Genomic DNA, 8,702 nt, shown 5'->3' with positions numbered 1-8,702 from the left:
CAACATTGTTATAAAACGCCGATATTTACCATCCTCGGTCTTCTTCACTAATCTTTGAGGAAATGGGGGTGGTGGCCTAGGCATAGGAGTTACCTTTTTAGGCACTTCAGCATCTTTTATAGTGTTATCCTCTACTTCACAATTAACATCTTCCACTTTATCAGTATCTTTTGTCACCTTTTTCTCATTAGACGGCATAGGCGGGTCAATTGTTTGCTTGCCACCGCGAGTAGTGATTGCCATACAATGTCCATCATTTTTCGGATTTTGGACAGTGTTGCTAGGAAGAGTTCCCGGTTGCCGTGTGTTCACAGTCGCAGATTATTGGGCCAATTGTAACTCTAGTTGCTTAATCAATATTGCATGTGTATCGACTTTTTACCCAACACCCGCTAAATGATTCCTCAAATCTTTATTGTGCTCATCACTAGCATCGAACCTCCTCATCATTTTATGCAACATATCTTCAACTCGCGCCATACTACTTCCACCATCCCTAGGAGTAACTTCACGATTTTGAGGAGGAACATAGGGCCCATTCCGATCATTTCTATTACCATAGTTACCCCTGTTGAAGTTGTTGTCGCGGTTGTAGTTTCCATCTCGGACATAATGACCCTCACGGTTATAGTTACCATAGTTTTGACCTTGGTTCCCTTGACCTTGGCGCCAATTATTCTGATTAGAGCCTTGGGCACTCGGTTGGAAACCCCCCGTCTGCTCATTTACCGCATAGGAATCCTCCTCATAATAGCACTCATCATTTTGTGGTGATGGTTTCGACAAGTAGTTGACTGCATTTATCTTTTCTGCACCCCTAGTGACATGTTTTAGTACCAACCCAAGCTCAGTTCTAATCTGAGTCATTTCTTCACGAATCTCATCTGTGGCTGGGTTGTGAGTGGACTGCACTGCGAAGGTATTTCTCCCGGTATCTCACTTCCTAGTACTCCAAGCTTTATTATTCTGGGAGATTTTCTCTAATTTTTCAGTAATCTCAGCATATGGATACTCCCCATAAGATCCACCTGGTATAGTGTCTTACAACGCTTTATTATTATCATCCTGTCCCCGATAGAAGTATTCCTTCAGTGACTCATCATCTATACGGTGATTTGGGATGATTCTCAAAAACGAGGTGAATCTATCCCAAGAACTGCTAACTGACTCTCCTGGTAGTGCCACAAAGTTGTTCACTCTGTCTTTGTGGTTTAGTTTCTTGGAGACCGGGTAGTAGCATGCTAAGAAAACGTCCCTTTGTTGGTTCCAAGTAAAAATTGAGTTTTAAGGGAGCTCAGTGAACCATATAGCAGCCTCTCCGGTCAGTGAGAGAGGAAACACTGTTAGCCCTATTACATCCAAGTCCAAGTCAGGCCTCCCTACACAGCTTTTACACACTGCCCTTACCTTAGCTATATGGTCATGTGGATCCTTAGAAGGTAGCCCTAAAAACAAACCTCTGGCAGTTAGAAATTGCATCAAGCTACTAGTTACCACTAAAGTGTGGCCTGGTGGTAGAGGGGGCAAGACAAGTGGCCCATCCGAGTCTGCTATATTTTCATAGACTCTGTAGTATTCTTGGGGCCGTGGAGCAGGATTTTGTCCCCTCTGTTGGTGTTCACCCGGAGCATCGGGTAACAACTGACCATGAACATCAACCGGCGCTGGGATGTTCTGGCTTGGATCATCATCATTAATTCCCAATTTTCGATTTATGTTGCATAGTGTACGCTCTAATTCGTGATCGTAGGGAAACAAGGGTTCTCTTCCTCTCCGTGTAATTGGCATACAAAGAAGATGGTTCCTCAAGAATCAAAAACAATAAAACAAAGTAAAATCAAGAAAAATATCAACTAAACTAAAGTAATAAGTTTAAGTTAATCTAAAAGCTATTTTCCCCCGTAGCGGCGCCAAACTTACTTCTCAAATATGAAGTAAAGTGGTCGTCTCAAGTAAATATAACAACTAATGAGGTTGGGATCGTTCCCACGAGGAAAATAGTTTAGACTTAACTTCAATCTATTATTACTATTGTTCAGTCAATTACTTCCTTGGAAAGCAAAAATGATTAAAGGGGGTTTTCTATTTCTAAATAAATGAAAAAAACTAGCGAAATTAAAGGAGACAACTAACAGCTTCGAATTTTGGAGTTTAATAAATTAATCAAAGTAACTAGGGCTTACGTGTTCCCCACAGGTTCATAACTTGATAATTCTAACTATAACAATTCTTTCCTAGTATCTTGCATGCAAAGTGATAAGTTATGTATTTATAAATCCTTGGTCCGGCATCTAGAAAATTTCACTCCGCACCTTGGTCCGGCTATGTGTGTTGCTATACTAACCCTTATCTTTACCTCATATTAAGCATCATATCCGATATTTGACTAAGTTATTACCTCGTACCAACCAATACTAGCCTATTCGATAGTATACACTAAATCTATGTTGATAATTCTTTTTCTATTATCTACCTCCTTGGTCTGGCAAGTAGCATTCAGGCGAGTTCTAACGTTCGCCATCCGTTAAAAAGACTTCTAAGCGAAAGAATTATCAATACATGCAAGACACTATTCTACAATTGTTATTTTAGTTAGGTTTAACCTCATTATTCGCCTATGGTTCCCACAACCCTAGTTATGGAGTTTAGTTACCCATAGTCATAATCACAAATATTCAAATATATGGTATAAGAATTCATGTACTTATTTTAATGAGAAAGAGTAAAATCCGAAAGTTCGCTTGATTAATCAACAAAATTCACCAACAATCAATTACAAGAATCTCAAAATAATCAAGAATCTCACAATGATCAAGGGTCTAACAAATAATCCATAGTCTAAAAATAATCAAGGGTCTAACCTCAAAAACGATGTTTTTTGAACTATTTATAAAAAATAAAAACCTAATTAAATAAGGACTCTATTTGCTGAAATCTGTCAAAACGCGGCTGGGTCGACGGACCTCGCGACGTATCGTCGTGGTCACAACGGACCGTCATGGACTCCGTCCTCCCATACTTGTGCAATTTCTTCTGCTTCTCTCTTCATTACCCTCGACGGCAGATATGACGGATCGTCACAGGCACAACGGTCCGTCGAGGGTCTCCGTTCCAAAACACTTGAACTCTTGGAATTTGGGTACTGGACTACTTCTCTGATCTTCACGACGAACCAGCAGGACAGACCGTCATAGCTACGACGGTCCGTGACGCACTCCGTAACCCCACACTTGGTCAGAATTCCCCATCTTCCTTCAGCAGCTGCACTACGATGCCACCTACGGACCATCGCGAGCATGACGGACCGTCACAAGCTCCGTAGGTGGTGCTTTTCTGTATTTCTTGCTCAAAAACCTCCGCATTCTTCTTTTAGACAGATTTCCTGCAAATAAAGAGAAAATTACATAAAAATTAGCGCAAAAAGGCTTTTGGACACACTAAACATAAGGAAAAAGTATTAATAATACCGTGAAACCACGGTATATCACTAGGCAACTTAACGTACATGAGCAAAACTATCCAACTCATGACCTTGAGTTAGCGGTCGTGGTGTTTGCCTTAAAAATATGGAGGCATTACTTGTATGGGGTTCATGTTGATGTATTACCTATCATAAGAGTCTCCAATATATGTTCACCCAAAAGGAGTTGAATCTCTGGAAAAGAAGGTGGTTAGAGTTGTTGAAAAATTATGATATGAGTGTCCTCTATCACCTCGGTAAGGCTAATATGGTTGCGGATGCCCTCAGTCGTATGACTATGGGTACTGTATCCACATCGACGAAGCCAAGAAAAACCTAGTGAAGGATGTACACAGGTTGGCTAGGTTGGGGGTGAGGTTGGAAGATTCTTCGGATGGTGGTTTCATGGTTTGTAATAATTCTGAATCATAATTAGTGGTTGAGGTGAAGTCCAAGCAACAACAAATCATTGATGGAATTCAAAGAATCGGTCCTTGGCAAGCTCATCAATTCATTCTCCCTTGGGTGATGCTATTTTAAGGTGCCAAGGGAGACTATGTGTTCCTAATGTAGATGGGTTGAGGGACCGGATCCTTGAAGAAGCCCATGCATCCCGCTACTCAATTCATCATGGTTCGAAGAAAATGTATCATGACCTTAGGGAAGTATTTTGGTGGGAAGGTATGAAGAAGGACATAGAGGAGTTTGTCGCTAAGTATCCAAATTGCCAAAAAGTAAAAGTCGAACATCAAAAGTCGGGTGGCTTAATACAAGAGATACAAATTCCTACTTGGAAGTGGGAAGACATCATTATGGACTTTGTAGTGGGTTTACCTCGGACTCAAACGTCATATGATTCAATACGGCTGGTTGTGGATAGGTTGACTAAATCTGCTTGCTTTATTCCCATCAAGTCTACTTATTCGGCGGAAGATTATTCTAGGAACTTCATAGATGAGATTGTGTGTCGCCATGGTATTCCGTTATCCATAATATCGGATCAGGCTCCGCAATTCACATCTAGGTTTTGGAGGTCATTCCAAAAAGAGTTGGGTACTAAGGTGAAATTAAGTACCGTTTTTCATCCCCAAAAGGATGGTCAAGAGGAATGCACTATTCAAACCTTGGGGATATGGTGAGGGCTTGAATTACTAATTTTAAAGGGAATTGGGATAAGCATTTGCCTTTGGTGGAGTTTGCTTATAATAATAGTTTACGTTCATCCATTTCCATGGCTCCCTACGAAGCTTTGCATGGTAGTAGATGTAGGTACCCTATTGGATGGTTTGAAGTAGGAGAGCCTTCGCTTCTTGGTCCCAATTTGGTTTATAAGACTTTGGAAAAGGTTCATATCATAAGGAACCGGTTGCAAATGGCCTATAGTCGGCAAAGTATTATGCCGATCATAAGAGAAGGGATTTGGACTTTGAAGAAGGTGATAAGGTGTACTTGAGAATTTCACCAATGAAAGGGGTGTTTAGATTTGGCAAGAAAGGGTAGTTAAGTCCTCGTTATGTGGGTCCTTATGAAATATTATAAAGAGTTGGCAAGGTTGCCTATGAATTGAAACTCCCTAGTGAATTGGCTTCGGTTCATCCTGAGTCTATTCTTCCTATTGAGGGTCTTAGTGTCAAGGATAACCTCTTTTATGAGGAAGTTCCGGTTCAAATTCTTGATAGGCAAGTCAAGAAGTTAAGGAATAAAGAGGTGGTTTCCGTAAAAGTGTTATGGAAGAATCACCTAATTGAGGGTGCGACATGAAAGACCGAGGAAGACAGAAGTCCCGTTACCATCATCTTTTTGATAATTAAGGTTATTTTTTTTTTCAATAATATAAATATGACTAGAAAATGAAGTTGCATGATTTTTGGTGAAGTTTTGCAAAATGGGCATTTTTGGGTTGTATTACAGTGAATTACAGCAAGTTGATGCTTAAACTTGAAATTTTGCCTTTTTGGTTTGTTTGAGTGTTGTGTATTTTTACATGGTGGGTTTTAGTGAAAAATTGTGTAACCTATTGATAAGTCGAACCTTGTGCTAGTTGACTCATGTAATGTATGTTGAGCTCACCTCATGATGAAGTGTTTGATCCTTATGTGTGGTAATTGAAATTCTGAAATTCCCATGTTCAAATGATATGATTTATGTTGATTTGATATTGTTGAATTGTTGGGCTGGTAGTCTTGAGTTTATTACTTCCTTTAAAAGAATTTAGTGTCATTCAGGGACGAATGTTCCTAAGGGGGGGGGGCGATAATGTAACACTTCAAAAATCCAAGACGATTGATAAAACCTAACATAGGTGACATGGGGTATAAACACTGTTTTAAGATCTATTATAATGAATTTAAGTCATTTAGGAAGTTTATGAACCAAAACATCCAAGAACGTCCATGATGTTCGGAAACTAGTTCTAAGGGGTACTAGTGTGCCTTAGCCTATTTGACTAGCTTTTAGGAGTCAAAAATTCATGAAATTAGGTGGAACTGTGTATAAAAAATGTTTAAGGTGATTCATGGTCGAAACCTACAGGTACGACTCCCCAAGGACCAACCAAGGGCCCTTGAGGAGGACCCTACCACGTAGGAGGCAACACTGCTTGGGCGGTGTTGCAAACAACGAAAGCCAAGGAATGGCTCGTGTGTGGATCGATGGGGCATCTATTAAAATTGTCATCCCACACTTAGAAAAAATGGAGAAGCCCTCTCCTGCACAAGTCTCAGACAAAGTCGATGGTTTTGCAGGATGAACGGGGGACCAACCGTAGACACACAGACGGCCCATCGACGGGGTTCCTTCTGTGAGGGTCCATTTTTCTGAACAATTTAAGTTAAGTCCAATTAAAATAATTAAGGGGTTTAGGGGTTATTTAGGGATTAAAGGAATATTAATTAACTAATTTAACCCCCCATATAAAGACCCCAACCCTCATTGATCTAAACATAACTCACAAAATAAACTCTCTTCTTTGTCTCTCTATTTGAAGACACTACTGAAGACAAGCTAGGGGGAGGTTTTTGGGGATGGAAAGGGACTATTTCACCAACAAATCTTCATCAAACGTTAAGGTATGGAATCTAATTTACCTTTGATACCTCTTTCCTCAAAGGGTTCCTTCAAAATGTTTTCAAAAGTTGGGTTTTCATCCGGGTTCTTCTCAATCTCGAAATTAGGGTTATGAATTGAATTTTTTATGTTTTCTATTTTATAATGTGAATAGATTAACATGTATTTTAACTTGATTAGGATAATTTGTGATGTTTTGATCTAAATAGAAGAACATGATCCTTAACCCTTAACCCTAGGTTTGATCTTGATGTGAATTAGGTTGGGATTGATTCAATTGACTTGATTATTGGTTAAATCACTATTAGATGATGTTGTTACACTAATTATAAATAAATTAGGATTATTTATAGCCTTCCATACTAGTTCTTAAGAAGTATCTAGGTTATGAGAATTGACGTAAGTATCTTGTCTTAAGCTCTTATTAGTATTGAATTATGGTGTAGTGATTCTTCTAGTCTTGTTATAATGCTGATTATTGGATTATGATGTGATACATCTAAATTGGATTCAATTGCGGGTTTACGGTAAGGCCTAAATGAAGAACTATGAAGGAGACTTGGTAAGTCTTATAATCTTTATATTTACTTCCAATAGTGATTAATTGTGGTTAAGTTATTATGTTACATTGGAGTAAGCCTTGTATTAGGATTGATAGGATTGTATGATGTTGAATTTAAAAGTCTTGACTATGTTTTGAGGTTTATTAAGGGACTCTATCTTAGCACCGAGTGAAATAGATTGAGGAGTGTCCCTTCCCACATAAGGTAGGTAGGAGCACTAAAATACTCTTGATATTGGAGACTACACTGCATAAAGCATAAAAATGGTCTCAACTATATCTCCTAGTTCTTCAACTATGTCGTCTCCATAGGAATACTAGCTAGTGGATCCGCGTAATTATTATACATTATGTTTTGTACTACCTTGGCAAGTAGTTTGCCTTCTTTTGGTGTAGGGTTTTATGACACCAGATTCCACACTAGCTCATGTGGTCTATGTCTGTTAGAGCGAGATGTTCCCAAAAGGTAAAATGAATTCAAGGATGGAACTCTAACTAGGATAACCTAAGGGATCTAGGTAGGGGTATGGGACTCTATCTAAGCATTGCACTAGTTAGCCCTGAGGGGAATCTTAGGAGGATGTTCATATATCTGTTTATGTTTATGATGATATATGGCATATATATGATAATATTGCACCTTGTTGATACTATATGTTGATTAGTTCACTTATATGTATGTCTTGGGTTATATTGTTAAAGTAATTTGAAATGTATATCTTAATGTCATGTTACGTGAAGTAGGTTGTTAGTCATGATTTCTTGTTGGGTTGCTTGATTGAGTGAGGTTATGGGGCTTTGCTTGGTCATTGCACATGTTTGTTGATAAGGGTTCATGAGTAGTTATCTTGTTTTGCTATAATGAAGTGTATTCTTATTCATGATTATTGTTTAAATATGACTTGGTGATGGTGTTAATTAAGTATGTATCCACCTACATGATATGAAGGGTTGACTTCACTAGACTTGAACTTGTGGTATTGTGAGGAGCATGCCTATGACTTAATAATTATGAAATGTTGATTGGTATGGTTTTGTTGGATGTGTACATTGGTTTTTTAAAAAATGCATATTTTATAAAATGTCCCCTTTTAGCATGATTTGATCTTATATGTGCTTGTGGTCTCATACTCAGTACAAGTGTCACACTAACGCCATTTTCTTCCTCCCCCCCCCCAACATTTTTAGGTTCTGGTCGTTGAAGTGTTTTGGAAGGCGACTTGAAGAAAGACTTGGATCCTTTGATCATCCACGCAGGGTAGGTCCTCATTTTTCCGAGGGCGATGCCAATATCGATCTTATGTTGTCATTTTAGTTCTAATACTATTATATTCTATCTCCTTTCATTTGAGTACGGATTGTAGAAAGCCTATATGTGTCTCTCTTTACATTGATGTATGGTCTATGTCCCAAAATTGCTAATCTAGCTAGATGGTTATGAGATGAGACAATCTTTGAGACCAATTCTCTATCTTATATATGTATGTGCAATAAAAGTAGATGGCTAAGTAACTTTCCTATACGAAGGGTCTACGTATACTTGATACATACATACATACATATATATATATATATACATATATATATATATATATATATATATATATATATATA

Source organism: Solanum pennellii, chromosome 12, assembly GCF_001406875.1.
Source record: "Solanum pennellii chromosome 12, SPENNV200".
Taxonomy (NCBI): Eukaryota; Viridiplantae; Streptophyta; class Magnoliopsida; order Solanales; family Solanaceae; genus Solanum; species Solanum pennellii.
Note: the sequence above shows the minus strand (reverse complement) of the source record.